The sequence below is a fragment of the Leuciscus leuciscus genome, assembly GCF_965113295.1.
Source record: "Leuciscus leuciscus genome assembly, chromosome: 21".
In the NCBI taxonomy this organism is placed as follows: Eukaryota; Metazoa; Chordata; class Actinopteri; order Cypriniformes; family Leuciscidae; genus Leuciscus; species Leuciscus leuciscus.
Window position 1 is genome coordinate 14,249,237 of NC_138745.1, and position 15,668 is coordinate 14,264,904.

The 15,668-nt window shown below is 39.3% G+C and overlaps 1 protein-coding gene across 1 annotated transcript in view; it reads left to right on the plus strand.

Annotated features, from left to right (window-relative positions):
• LOC309485823 (large ribosomal subunit protein eL19-like) overlaps positions 1 to 15,668 on the plus strand; it is a 60,803-nt gene that overhangs the window by 28,223 nt on the left and 16,912 nt on the right. The gene's annotated exons all lie outside the window — the stretch shown is intronic.

The window sequence follows — 15,668 nt, forward strand, 5'->3', positions numbered from 1 at the left end:
TATATATATATATATATAGCTGCGAGCAGCGATGGAGGGCCAAAGCCGGCGGCACCGCCACCCCGGTTGCGGTGCCACCGGCTTGGGCCCGCAATCGCTGCTCGCAGCTATATTTATTATTATTCTTATTTTTCTGTCAACCTTTCGGGCACTTTTGAGACCCTTAACGTGCTCTAAAACTCTTGAAACTTTGCACACGGGTCAGAACCCGCGGCCATCAGGGCCGGGCTGAAGCTGGTACCCGGGCGTGGCAGGGGGGCTCAACAGCGCCCCCTTGAACGGGGTCCGAAAACTTGGTCCATAAATCAGACACGCTTGCATGTAATATGAAACTCGGTACATATATAGATCTCATCGGGCCGAACAACTTTCGTACTTTTACTTTTTACGCCAGCCCAACAGGAAGTCGGCTATTATGGGTTGTTTGGAAACGCATGCTGTGGAATTTAATGTACTCCTTCTAGAGAATTCATCCAATCGCCTCCAAACTCGGTGTGCATGAAGACAAGACATTGAAGATGCTAAATTGCGGACGGATTTTTGATATCTTGAACGGTTTGGCCGTGGCGAGGACACGAATTGATGGTGAATAAGGGACACAGGAAGTGTATTATAACTTCAGCATACATTAACTGATCTTGATTAAACTTCAGCAGTGTGTTCGTTGTAAGAGGCCGATCACATGGATGTGACTATTGTGAGTCAAAGTTATAGCGCCACCAACTGGCAGCAGGAAGTGTGTCCCTTTCAAAATGCTTTGAAATCACCCTCTTATTTTTACCCGATTTGCTTCAAAGTTTATGTGTATAATGTAAACACACGGCAGATGTAGACCTGTGAAAGGATTTTTGATATCTTTAATACTGTTGCCATGGCAACGCTTCAAACTTTAATATTCTTTTTTGATGCTTTTGAGACTCTTAACATACTTGAAATTGGATGAAACTCGACAGACACATCACATTTATTAGCCCGTAGACATGTGCAAAGTTTCAGAAACGGGCGTGGTGAGGGGCTCAGTAGCGCCACCTTTAGTCATAAGTGGGGGGGTTAGTTTTATCAACAGCAACAAAACTTGGTATGTGTATTGTTCTCATCAAGACGGACAACTTTCTAATTTACATTAACGATCTCCGACCAACAGGAAGAGAGATATTTTGGTTTGAATGTGGATTTTCTGAAGAATTTTCTCTCCCTCTCTCTGTGTCTCTGTGTGTGTGAGGGGAGGGGGGATTTGACTATTGCTTTTATATTGTTAATCAAGGTTTCAGGGGCTTTTGGGGTCCTTAACGTGCTCAAAAACTCTTGAAACTTTACATACAAGTCGGAACCCCCTGCCATCAGGGACGGGTTGAAGCTGGTACCCGGGCGTGGCAGGGGGGCTCAACAGCGCCCCCTTGAACGGGGTCCCAAAACTTGGTCCATAGATCAAACACGCTTGCATGAATTAATTTGAAACTCGGTACACATATAGATATCATCGGGCCGAACAACTTTCCCCCAGTCAAGTTTTACGCCAGCCCAACAGGAAGTCGGCTATTATGGGTTGTTTGGAAAACGCTTGCTGTGGAATGCGAAGTACTCCTCCTAGAGAATTCATCCAATCCCCACCAAACTCGGTGTGCATGAAGTCAAGACATTGAGGATTCTAAATTGCGGACGGATTTTTGATATCTCGAACGGTTTGGCCGTGGCGAGGAAACGAATTTATGGCGAGAAAAGAGAAACACGAAGTGGAATAACTTCTGCATACATTAACTAATCTTGATGAAACTTCAGCAGTGTGTTCGTGGTAAGAGGCCGATCAGATGGATGTAACTATTGTGAGTCAAAGTTATAGCGCCACCAACTGGCAGCAGGAAGTGTGTCACTTTCAACATGCTTTTGACAAAAGTGGGGGGGTTAGTTTTAACTACAGTAAAAAAAAAATAGTTTGTATATTGTACTCATCAAGCCGGACAACTTTCTAATTTACATTCATTAGCTCCGGCCATCAGGAAGTCAGATATTTTGGTCTGAATGTGGATTTTTTTGCTAAATCAGCCTCTGAAGTTTTAGCCACTCCTCTTAAACTATTTATTTTATTCCCACCAAACTTTTTCAACATGATGAAAATACATTAAAGATGCTAAATTGTGAACGGATATTGAATATCTCAAACGGTTTTGAAATGGCGAGGGATTAAAGTAATGTCAAAAAAGGAATCAGAAAACATCTCATATCTTCTACAAATGTAATTATACACCGTTTATTTTTATATAAAATTATACAAATATTAGAACTAAACCCATTTTATTCTGTTTTTGCAATTCAAGAAGTATAAAAAAAGTTAAAAACAGGCTATTTAGTGCTATTTGGTTCAACAAAAAAAAGCAAACATAGGGCTATACTGCCCTCTTGTGTCCAAAAGGATATAAAAATAGTATATTAAACTTTTTACTAGGTAGGCCTATATTGTATTTAAATATAAATGTATTAGGTATATGACTGTGAGGATATTTTCCCATCGGTTAATCGACGTGTGACACGAGCGGGTGCTTTTAAATCGCTAATATAAAAGTGAAAGTAAAATTCGGACGTCCGCACGGACATCGATAATGGTGCACACACGTTGGAAAGAATGATACTTTTAAACATAACACTAAACCGCCATTAGGTGTCGCCAGGCGACCGTCTTAATGAGCGAGTCATTGATTCATTCGTTCAAACGATTTGTTCGAATGACTGAGTCATTCATGATTGAGACAGATGTTTATGGATTGATCATTGAATCTTTGAGTCAACCGATTCGTTCAAAATGCTGAATCATTCAGTAATGAGAAAACAAGTTGTCGTGAGATGCGCAACGGTTCTGCTGTGATCTTTGTTGAACTATTTTTGCTACTGAAACAGAACAAAAACAGTCAATATTGCATCTAAAATGTAAGTGACTTAATTATAACTGTTTATTAACCTGTTGTATGAAATCAATGTCACAGTTTCAATCGTGATTGTATTCAGGAAACAGTAGCCTACTCGTCAAGTGAGGTTGCTTAACTCTATCATAGGTTATAAAATATATAAAAACTCCATATTTGTAATTTTTATAGTCAGTATGTTGTTAACTGGGTTTCTTTTTTGTGTGCTGTGCTCATTTGTTTACGTTTCTCCTGGAGAAGCTGCACGAGCCTCAGCAGCGCAACCTTGTTACCATTGATCAGTAATACATTTATTATCAACTGTTGATTGCAACTTAAAATGAATGTAATAAAATTAGAATAATCTCTCGTTTTAGTGATTCCCAAGTTATTTTTTGTCATTGACGTTCAAATCAGGCTACTCTGGTCGGGCAAGCCAAATTCTCTTTCAGGTAGGCCTATTGTATATATATATAAATATATTAGGGATGTCGGTTAATCGATGTGTGACACCGCTGGGGGCTTTTAAATCGCTAACTTAAAGTAAAATACAGATGTCTGCACAGACTTTAATAATGGTGCTGAGTAGAGCAAGCACTTTCAATGAATTCCTATGGAAGTAGGAATTAACTAAAAAACGTTTGCTCTGTTCTGCTCGTTCCTCGCCGTGGGCGCTCACAGTTATGAATGCCTGTTTAGCCAAGAGCTTTTAGTTTAATTTTAAAATGAACGCCATTTCGGGGGGTGGATTGCTTGAATTTATTTTACAAAAGCACCATGTTGTGTTTTATTGCGAGTGTACATAAATATAAGTAAACACTTTGCAGTTTGAATGATATCCTGTATGAACAAAATGATGTGCCAATTATGTTTTTATGTGTCTACTGTTAAATCACACACACATTCCAGCATTGCAAACTTGACATCGCAGCCTGTTCATTATAGCCTTAATAAAATATAATAAAATAGTAAACCTAACATATACACACTGCTCTGTTTAAATAGTCAGTAGTACAATTCGTACATTCACAGTAAGCACTGCTCCACTGTGATTTTTCCAAGCACATTTTTGCGCGTGTGAAGAGGATGATTTTTTCCGTCGATATTGGAACACGAGTGAAGTACAAAGCCTATAATAAAGAATAGTTTAGCATCCAAATACATCGCAACTGTTGAAATGTTTTGATTCTAATGAAAGGGTTACGTGAGCCCAACACTTACTTTCGTTTTTATTTTTACATTAAATTAAAGGATTTGTTGTGGAATATTTTGAGTGTATCATAAAATCTGAATAAGGTAAGACAAGTAAAATTTCCCGTCTTTATTATATATATATATATATATATATATATATATATATATTATATTTATATATATATATATATATATATATATATATATATATATATATATATATATATATATATATATAATATAGCTGCGAGCAGCGATGGAGGGCCCAAGCTGGTGACACCGCCACCCCGGTGCCTTTAGTGTAACTAAAGGCACCAGGGTGGCGGTGCCACCGGCTTGGGCCCGCAATCGCTGCTCGCAGCTATATTTATTATTATTCTTCTCCGCATTTAATCACATTTTTGAGGGCCTAAACATGCTCGAAAACTCACGAAACTTTGCACACGCGTCAGAACTGGCGAAAATTTACATCTGATATAGGTTTCAGAATTGGGCGGGGCAAAATGGCTCGATAGCGCCACCTATAAAAGTTCAACGGAGTGCGCCTCCCGCTATGTTCCACGTACGTTTACGAAATTCGGTACATACAGTCTCTTGGAGCGTAGCCCTAAACACAACAGGAAGTCAGCCATTTTCAACTTCCTCTCAGATTTTTGTGCAGTTTTTGCCATTTTCATGCCTCGTACTTTAACGAACTCCTCCTACAGTTTTAATCTGATCTTCTTCAAATTTGGTGAGTGTAATCTTAAGGCCTTTGCGACGTTAAATTGCGAAGATCTTGAGTTTTCGTCGAAGGGCGGGTCCTCGGCGGCCTGACAAATTTCGATGTTTCGCCATGAAACAGGAAGTTGCTGAAACTCAGGCATGGAATGTCCAATCTGCGCCAAACTTCACACGTTTGATAAGCGTTCTGTCCTGAACACATGACCATGCTCATATTCAGTTACAGTCATAGCGCCACCTGCTGGCAACAGGAAGTGACATGTTTAACACTGTTGTGAACTCCTGATAACATATAAAAAAGTGCCAGCAAGTGCTAAGCATGCTAACAACATACTAGACACATGCTAAAACATGCTAGCAAACACTTAGCTAATTGCTAAAGCATGCTATTACTGCAATTAAATAGGAATTTGCTGTAACTCAGGCACGGAATGTCCAATCTGCCCCAAACGTCACACGTTTGATAAGAGTCATGGCCTGAACACATCTACATGAGAATATTCAGTTATAGTAATAGCGCCACCTACTGGTAACAGGAAGTGTCATGTTTAACACGTTGATGCCGTTCTAGCAACATGTTAAAAATGCCATTGACTTCTAAACATGCTAGAAACATGTTAAAACATGCTAGCAATACTAAGCTAAGTGCTAAAGCATGCTAATATAATGAAACAGGATGTTGTTGTTACTCAAGAAGGCAATGTCCAATCTGCGCCAAACTTCACATTTTTGATAAGCGTTCTGTCTTGAACACATGACAATGCTCATATTCAGTTACAGTCAAAGCGCCACCTGCTGGCAACAGGAATTGACATGTTAAACACTGTTGTGGACTCCTAATAACATATAAAAAAAATGCCAGTAGGTGCTTAACATCCTACCAACATACTAGAAACATGCTAAAACATACTAGTAAACACTATAAGTACTAAACCATACTATTACTACAATTAAATATGAATTCGCTGTAACTCAAACATACAATATCCAATCTGCCCCAAACTTCACATACTTGATAAAAGTCCTGCACTGAACACATCTACAAAGCAATATTCAGATATATAACCCAGCCTACTGCCAACAGAAACTGAACTGGTTAACACAGTAATGCAGTACTAACCACATACCTATTGTGTACTAAGCATGCTAAAAACATACTAAACATGCTAGCAACTACTATATACTGTATACCTCCTTAAATGCACATTGCCCAACCATGCTCTGTCTTCCTAAAGCCAACGAGTGACGATGGCACGGGTGCGAGGGCCCTTTCATCGCTGCTTGCAGCTTTAATTGTTTATTATTTTATTTTTTTCTACTTCTCTGGCACTTTTGGGGCCCTTAACGTGCTCAAAAACTCTTGAAACTTTGCACACAGGTCAGAACCCGCGGCCATCAGGGCCGGGCTGAAGCTGGTACCCGGGGCGTGGCAGGGGGGCTCAATAGCGCGCAATCAGTTAATGTAAAAAATACAAAAATCAGTACGTATATTGGTCTCATCAAGCCGGACAACTTTCTAATTTACAGTTATTAGCTCAGACCAACAGCAAGTCAGATATTTTGGTTTGAATGTGGATTTTCTGGAGAATTTTCTCTCTCTCTGTCTGTGTGTGTGTGGGTGGGGGTTTGTCTATTTAATTTAATCTTTGTTTTTCAAGGTTTCAGGGGCTTTTTGGGCCCTTAATATGCTCAAAAACTCTTGAAACTTTTCACACAGGTCAGAACCCACGGTCATCAGGGCCGGGCTGAAGCTGGTACCCGGGCGTGGCAGGGGGGCTCAACAGCGCCCCCTTGAACACGTTCTGAAAACTTGGTCCATATATCAAACACGCTTGCATGAATTAATATGAAACTCGGTACACATATAGATCTCTTCGGGCCGAACAACTTCCGCACTCTAAGTTATTAGCTCCGCCCAACAGGAAGTCGGCTATTATGGGTTGTTTGAAAAACGCATGCCGTGGAATTTGATGTACGCATCCTAGAGAATTCATCCAATCGCCTCCAAACTCGGTCAGCATGAAGTCAAGACATTGAGGATGCTAAATTGCGGACGGATTTTTGATATCTCTAACGCTTTGGCCGTGGCGAGGAAACAAATTTTTGGCGAGAAAAGAAAAACACGAAGTGTTATAACTTCTGCACACATTAACTGATCTTGATGAAACTTCAGCAGTGTGTTCGTTGTCAGAGGCCGATCACATGGATGTGACTATTGTGAGTCAAAGTTATAGCGCCACCAACTGGCTGCAGGAAGTTTGTCACTTTAAAAATGCTTTGAAATCACTCTCTTATTTTTACCCGATTTGCTTCAAACTTTGTGTATATTGTAGACACACAGCAGATGTAGACCTGTGAAAGGATTATTGATATCTTAGATACTGTTGCCATGGCAATGCATCAAACTTTAATATTCTTTTTTGATGCTTTTGAGACTCTTAGCATGCTTGAAATTGCATGAAACTCGACAGACATCACATTTATTAGCCAGTAGACATGTGCAAAGTTTCAGAAACGGGCGTGCTGGAATGGCTCAGTAGCGCCACCTTTTGACCAAAGTGGGGGGTTAGATTCATCTACAGCAACAAAACTTGCTATGTATATTGTTCTCATCAAGTTTGGAGAACGCTTGCTCTGGAATTTGAAATAATCCTCCTAGGCAATTTTTTCAATAGGGGGAAAAAAATATATACATATATATATAATTTATATATATATATATATATATATATATATATATATATTTTTTTTTTTAAGTGACAAGACTGAGAATATTACTTATCTGAGATATATACACTGCTCAAAAAAATTAAAGGAACACTTTGAAAACACATCAGATCTCAATGGGGAAAAATGTCATGCTGGATATCTATACTAATATGGACTGGGTAATGTGTTATGAACGAAAGGATGCCACATCGTTTGATGGAAATGAAAATGATCAACCTACAGAGGATTGAATTCAAAGACACCCCGGAAATCTAAGTGAAAAAATGATGTAGCAGGCTTGTCAATTTTGCTGAAATTTCATTGCAGCAATTCAAAATGGTACTCAGTAGTTTGTATGGCCCCCACGTGCTTGTATGCATGCCTGACAATGTCGGGGCATACTCCTAATGAGACGACGGATGGTGTCCTGGGGTATTTCCTCCCAGATCTGGACCAGCGCATCACTGAGCTCCTGGACAGTCTGAGGTGCAACCAGGTGATGTCAGATGGACCGAAACACAATGTCCCAGAGGTGTTCTATTGGATGTAGGTCAGGTGAGCGTGGTGGCCCTTCAATGGTATCATTCCTTCATCCTCCAGGAACTGCCTGCATGCTCTCGCCACATGAGGCCGGGCATTGTTGTGCACCAGGAGGAACCCAGGACCCACTGCACCAGCATAGGGTCTGACAATGGATCCAAGGATTTCATCCCGATACCTAATGGCAGTCAGGGTGCCATTGTCTAGCCTGCAGAGGTCTATGCATCCCTCCATGGATATGCCTCCCCAGACCATCACTGACCCACCACCAAACCGGTCATGCTGAACGATGTTACAGGCAGCATAACATTCTCCACGGCTTCTCCAGACCCTTTCCTGTCTGTCACGTGCTCAGGGTGAACCTGCTCTCATTTGTGAAAACCACAGGGCACCAGTGGCGGACCTGCCAATTCTGGTGTTCAATGGGAAATGCCAATCGAGCTCTCTGGTGCTGGGCAGTGAGCACGGGGCCCACTAGAGGACGTCGGGCCCTCAGGCCACCCTCATGAAGTCTGTTTCTGATTGTTTGGTCAGAGACATTCACACCAGTGGCCTGCTGGAGGTCATTTTGTAGGGCTCTGGCAGTGCTCATCATGTTCCTCCTCGCACAAAGGAGCAGATACCGGTCCTGCTGATGGGTTAAGGACCTTCTACGGCCCTGTCCAGCTCTCCTAGAGTAGCTGTCTGTCTTCCTGGAATCTCCTCCATGCTCTTGAGACTGTGCTGGGAGACACAGCAAACCTTCTGGCAATGGCACGTATTGATGAGCCATCCTGAAGGAGCTGGACTGCCTACGCAACCTCTGTAGGGTCCAGGTATCGCCTCATGCTACCAGTAGTGACACTGACCCTAGCCAAATGCAAAACTGGTGAAAAACAGTCCGAAAAGATGAGTAGGGAAAAAAATGTCAGTGGCCTCCACCTGTAAAACCATTCCTGTTTTGGGGGTTGTCTCACTGTTGCCCATCTAGTGGACCTGCTGTTAATGTCATTAACACTAAAGCAGCTGAAACTGATTACCAACCCCCTCTGTTACTTAACTGACCAGATCAATATCCCAGGAGTTTAACTGACTTGATGATATTCTCTGATTAAAAAGTGTTCCCTTTATTTTTTTGAGCAGTGTATATATATATATATATATATATATATATATATATATATATATATATATATATATATATATAATATAGCTGCGAGCAGCGATGGAGGGCACAAGCCGGTGACACCGCCACCCTGGTGCCTTTAGTGTAACTATTAGATAAGTTATCATCTCGGATCACTCGCGCTACAGCTGTGTTTACCTACAGTTGTGATGCAGTGATGGACAGCTGTCTTTCCTCAGTCGACTGCTGTTTGGATTTCATGTGATTTCTCATTGTGTTGATGATATTAAAACTCAGATTAATTAATTAATTTGATCAAAAATAATTCCATTTTGTAAGATCATTTAGTAACAATTTCCAACTAGTAATTCCAAACTTCTCGAGGCAGACGACTACATTATGTGATCAAATGCAAACAACTTGTTAAACATGCGCCACCCAGAGGATTTAATTATAACTGCGAGTTAGTGCTTGGGATTTATCAGGGATTCACTGCATTTACAGCCCGCAAAGCATTTACGGCTTCATAAATTCGATAAAATTCCAATAGTATTTTATTTTTCGAATAATAATTACATATCGAATGTTCTAATATTCGTGCACATCCCCACCTGAAACCGATCTCGAAATATCCGAATGCATGCGTTTTTTTCCTGTTTACACGGTCATAGAACACATCCGATCTGTGACACATATGAGCAAATAATCGGAATTGGGTCACATTTCACTGACAGTGTAAATGAGGGCTCAGGTCGCAATTTCAGTCTCACAGCACGGAGCAGTGTAGGCATACAGGAATATCTGGACCACAGCCAATCAGAGGCAAGAACCCGCCCCATCTGTCTCTGATTGGTTTAGACCACGATATGATCCAACCATGGGTGTGAGTTCCGTCAAAGTTGAACAAGTGCTTCGTTCGTGGAGATTCTCAGCGGATGCGAGGACGTTAGGTGCACCGGTGCAACCTAGGAAAATGTTTTATCGCACTCTGGAGCCCTGTTCTGCCTCGGCTGCTCTTCGCCATAATGCGGCTCGTGAAGGTAGCCACAAACACCTGAATCGAGCATCAAACTTTCGAAATCCTCTTCTTCTATATCATATTGAGTACCCTCTGCTATTGTCGTAACTTCACATCTGGCTCCACAGCGCCTGTTAGCTTAGCTTCCAAACAAGATGGAGGATATTGCTTTTAGTTTCAGAAAGTGAAGTCCCACCCACTGATCTGTAATTGGTCTGTAACGTGAGTGGGTCCCACCCCCTGGGAAAGATGAGGAACAAGTGTTTGTAGTCTCAACCCCTCTACAAAGATATGGGACTTCCTGCTTAGAATGACGCAAAACTTGTCATAACTCTGTGAGGAATGTCTCATGATCGACACAATGGAATGTGTTTTAATTGTGAGAATCTGCTGTAAATAATGATGTGCCATTTTCCACAATTGGAGCATGTTTCATGAAGTTACGAAAACGTGACAAATGCCATATCCGTATTTGATTTACATGTGGGTCTTGCAGGGCTTCACGTACAAATACTCACTCAGGTTTAGTCAAAGCCCAAAACAATTATGCTTGTATTTTGCTCCGTGAGACCTTTCAAATGACATGACACATGACTATCTGAGCTGTTGATGTTTTTGACATATTTTGTACATGGTAAAAAAAAATATTTATTTATTTTATTATCAGCAAATAACTCGGCACTACTTAGGAGTTAATCAAATTGGCATTGTTTTTGGCTACATGCATTGTAAAGGTCAGACTCTAAACTTTCAAATGACACCTATTTTTTGTAGTTTTGAAAAATATTGATTTTTTCGTAAATAGGTGGCACCCGCGGACGTTATACACTCCGTTTTTTTATATATATATATGTATATATGTGTGTGTATATATTAGGGATGTCAACGATTAATCGACGATCGATTAATTGTCGATAATACATTTAATCGATACAACTTATCGATTAAGCAGGTCTTCATGCGCGTGCGTGCTGCTCAACCGCGAAACATGTAAAGCGAACGCCCCGGAGTTATGTTTGGGACCATTTTACACCATCATGACTATAAGTTTGCGTGTGCATTCGCAGCCTTTTGTTTTGTGCAAATGTAAGTTGTAATACTGTTTATTTTGTGTATGCCTATCCATATCTGATTTATCTCATATTGGATGCATTTGGTTAAGAATTAATGTAGTAAAGCGTCAGCTTCAGCGTGCGCAGCTCAAACGGCAGTGCACGACTAATAATGACTAATTTGGGACTGAAATATTACATAACATTATAAAGAGAACAATATTGTAATAAAACATTGTGAATTAACTTAGTTCAAGTTCACTTGTGCATGAATTTGCGTCATTTTGTGCAGATATAATTTGTAATATTATGTTTATTTTGAATATATCTGATTAATCTCATATAGGATGCGTTTCTTTTAGATAAATAACGTGCTAACAAAGTGCTCCAGTTTAACGGTAGCAGATTCATTCAGCGCGTGCAGTTGTTCCAGGAAGAGCGCGTCCACAACAGTCACATTCTAAGCGCATATGAGGCGGCGTTGGTGACACGTTGTATTAGTAGTTATATTTGATTATTAAATAATTAATTTAATTATCAATCACATCGAAACATTTTACAATCCTACTAGCCCTTTATTTATATTTAAAACCATTCTCATTGATTTGGTGAGGAACATAGCGTTTTGAGCAGCATTTGCAGACCCTGTCATGCTGTTGGCCAAAGCTACTGCAGTAGACGCATATCGCAGTATTAAGGCTAACGATTAATTGATCGTTAATTTAAATGACGATCGATCATGGGAATTTGTGAAAATTGACATCCCTAGTGTATATATATATATATATATAATGTGTGTATATTAGGGCTGGGAATCGATTAAAAAAAATTAACTAATTAATTGCACAATTTCTGTAATTAATTGCAATTAATTGCGCTTCCCCCCCAAGCTTGTAATCATCAATATTTAAACTTAGAATCACCTAATTAAACAACACAGGAAAAAAAGGGAACAGAAAATAGCCCTATATTAAAATATTAAACATCAATATATCAATATATTATTCTTTTTCAATAATCAATCAACATAATCAATTTAACAGATTATTATTATTATTTTATTAATTATTAAAACAAAATATAGTCCTACAAAGCTATTATTACCAGAGCATGTGATCAGAGCAGGTCATTTTACCATTGTTGCCCAGCATGGCTATACCAGCTCAGCAAACAGAAGTCAACAGAGAAATTTCACGTTACTTGAGTGGACTTTACTTTTCCAGTGCTTAGTACATGATTGAAGCCTTTGGGCCGTTAACGACAGAGCCGCCGACACACACACACACACACACACACACACACACACACACACACACACACGGAACGGAGAGCTCGCCGCTGCTGGGCCATTAACGACAGAGCGAGCCGACACACACACACACACACGCACGCACGCACGCACGCACGCGGAGCACAGAGCGCGCCGACCGACCGACCGACACACACACACACACACACACACGCGCGGAGCACAGAGCGCGACGCACATACCGAGCGGAAAAGACCCGCTCATGAAAGCTGCCCGAGAATGAAACCTGACCGCCGAACATGGAGGGGCGGGACGGCATATTTCGGCCTTTTTAATAGCAGACGCAACAGGAAATCATTAAAACGAGGCAAAAAAAAAAAGTGCTGCGTCAATTGCGTTATTTTTTTTTAACGCGTTAAACATTTCAAATTAATCGCAAAGATTAACGCGTTAATTCCCCCAGCCCTAGTGTATATATAATATGGATGACAATTAGCTATGAAGCACCTGCCTTTAATCCCAAAGTGTAACGCCGGCGGTACACCTTCCCTTCTACTAATTACTAATTACTAAGCAACCACTTAATTGAATAACATTTAGGTATCATTTTAAAGCTTAAAAACTCAGCTTTTAAATGCATCAAACCATTTTGATCATCTCTTAACCAATGAGTCGACCCTTTAAAACGGAGTTTACCGCCCGCAAAAATCTAACCTTTCATTGAATTGAAAGTGGGGAGGAAATCACATTATGAAATATTTTTGTCGCCCACAATTATTGTCACCCCTAGAATTTTTTACGAGTAAAGTATCTCTGAAGTATATTCCCATTAATATTTACCTTTATTTAGCACACCAGAGTGACTAGGAACATTAAATTGTCTAGCTATGACTTCTTGTTTCACAGGAGTTTTAAATATGACGAATACACAAAGGCCAAATTTCTTTAATCATCCATCACAATGAGTAAAACCAAAGAATATAGTTCTGATGTGCATCAAAAGATTGTTGAGCATCACAAAATAGAAAATCCCCATTTTGACCATCAGGGCAATAATTGAGTTCCAATCAACTAAAGATGTTACGAATCTGCCAGGAAGAGGACGTGTGTCTATATTATCTTAATGCATGGTGAGGAGGAAAGTTTGAGTGGCCAAAGACTCTCCAAGGATCACAGATGGAGAATTGCAGAGATTACTTCAGTCTTGGGGGTCAGAAAGCCTAAAAAAATTATCAAACAACCTTTACACAACCACATGTTGTTTGGGAGGGTTTCAAGAAAAATACTCCTCGCTCCTCCAAAAATAAACTCCAGCATATTCAGTTGTCAGACATGACTGGAACTTCAAAAGGGACCAGATTCTATGGTCAGATGAAACAAAAAAAGGGCTTTTTGGCAGCAAACCCACCAGATGCGTTTGTTGAAAACAGGGATAAAATGTACCCCATGCCTACGGTTAAATATACTGCTGGATCTTATATGTTGTGTGCCTATTTTTTTGCTGGAGGTCCTGGACATCTTGTTCAGATACATGGTATTATGAATTCTAGCAAATACCAACAGATAAAAAATCAAAACCTGACTGCCTCTGCTAGAAATCTTATAATGGGCCGTGGTTGGATCTTCCATCAGGACAACGGTCCAAAACAAACATCAAAATCAACACAAAAATGGGTAACTGAGCACAAAATGAAGCTTCTGCCATGACCGTCCCAGTCCCCTAAACTGAACCCTATAGAAAATGAGTGGGGTGAACTGAACAGAAGAAGCACCAACATAAACTTGTGAATCTGAAGGATCTGGAGAGATTCTGTATGAACGAATGGTCTCTTATCTGTTGTCAGTTATTCTCCAAACTCATCAGGCATTATAGAAGAAAACTCAGATCTGTTATCTTGGCAAAAGGAGGTTGCAAAAAGTATTTAATAACAGGGAGCCAATAATTATGGCCAGCGTGTTTTGGAGAAAAGCATTTATTTTATAATGTGATTTACCCCCACTTTCAATTCTTTTACTTCAATGAAAGGTTAAATTTTTAATAAGCATATATATATATATATATATATATATATATATATATATATATATATATAGATATAGATATATACAGATATATATATATATAGATATATATAGATATAGATATGATATTAGTACAACGGGCCTAAAGGCACACCCTAAGAAAAATTTACATTTATGTATCAACGGATTTTGTGTAAAAATTAATCATAACAAAGGTTTGTTTAAAAATCTTATAAATATATGAGGTGGCAAGGTGGGCCTTTTACCCCACACATTGGGTCAAAGGCAAACCAGCATGGGGCAAAAGGCACAAAGTATTGATACAAATACTTAGGCTAATTTTTTTTTATACGTGTTCAAAACAATCACTTTAACAAAGTTTGCACTCTTTTGGTTTTTTTTTTTGATAAATGAGACTTAATTTTTTCAATAAATGTACTGTCATTTTAAATGTTCATTTTAAAAATACAGAAATAAAATAATTTTTAAAAGTAATGATTCTGAAAGCATTGAATGAGATCCCATAATAATTTAATAAAGCTTTACAGTAGTAACAAATAAATATATTTTATTATGATATTAGTTTTTTTTTACTTGTTTACACTTTCTGAAACTGTCTTAATTTCTCGACACAATACACACAAAACATGCACGCATGCAAAACGTCACGCATCTCTTGCAAAAGCAAACCCTTCATTCAAAACTATAACTCTTCTAAAAATTGTTTCTAAAACTTGTTTCATCAAACACACAAACCATCAATTAATTAGCCATATAAATGTTACAATGTGGTGAGTAGGCAAGACGACAAAGAAGATTCAAAAACAAAACAGGCTTTATTAATAATCCAAAAACTCTGAATGAACATGCTGGAGAATAACACAAACCACATAATGCATAAACGAGAACTGACCAAAAACAACTGAAACACCACGATATATAAAGGGGTAGAACAAAGGAAAGTAAACTAGACGTGAAACTATTATGTAACTACAGAAACAAACAAGGTGAAGTGAACATAAACAGTTGGGAGAAAATAGAATGTGTTTCAGTATATTGGATCTGTGCATTTGGCCTTAAAGTGATAGCACCCTAATACCTGCTGCCATCTGGCATTAATCCTAATCTAACGTGAGACAAAGAAAAAATCACTCACTGC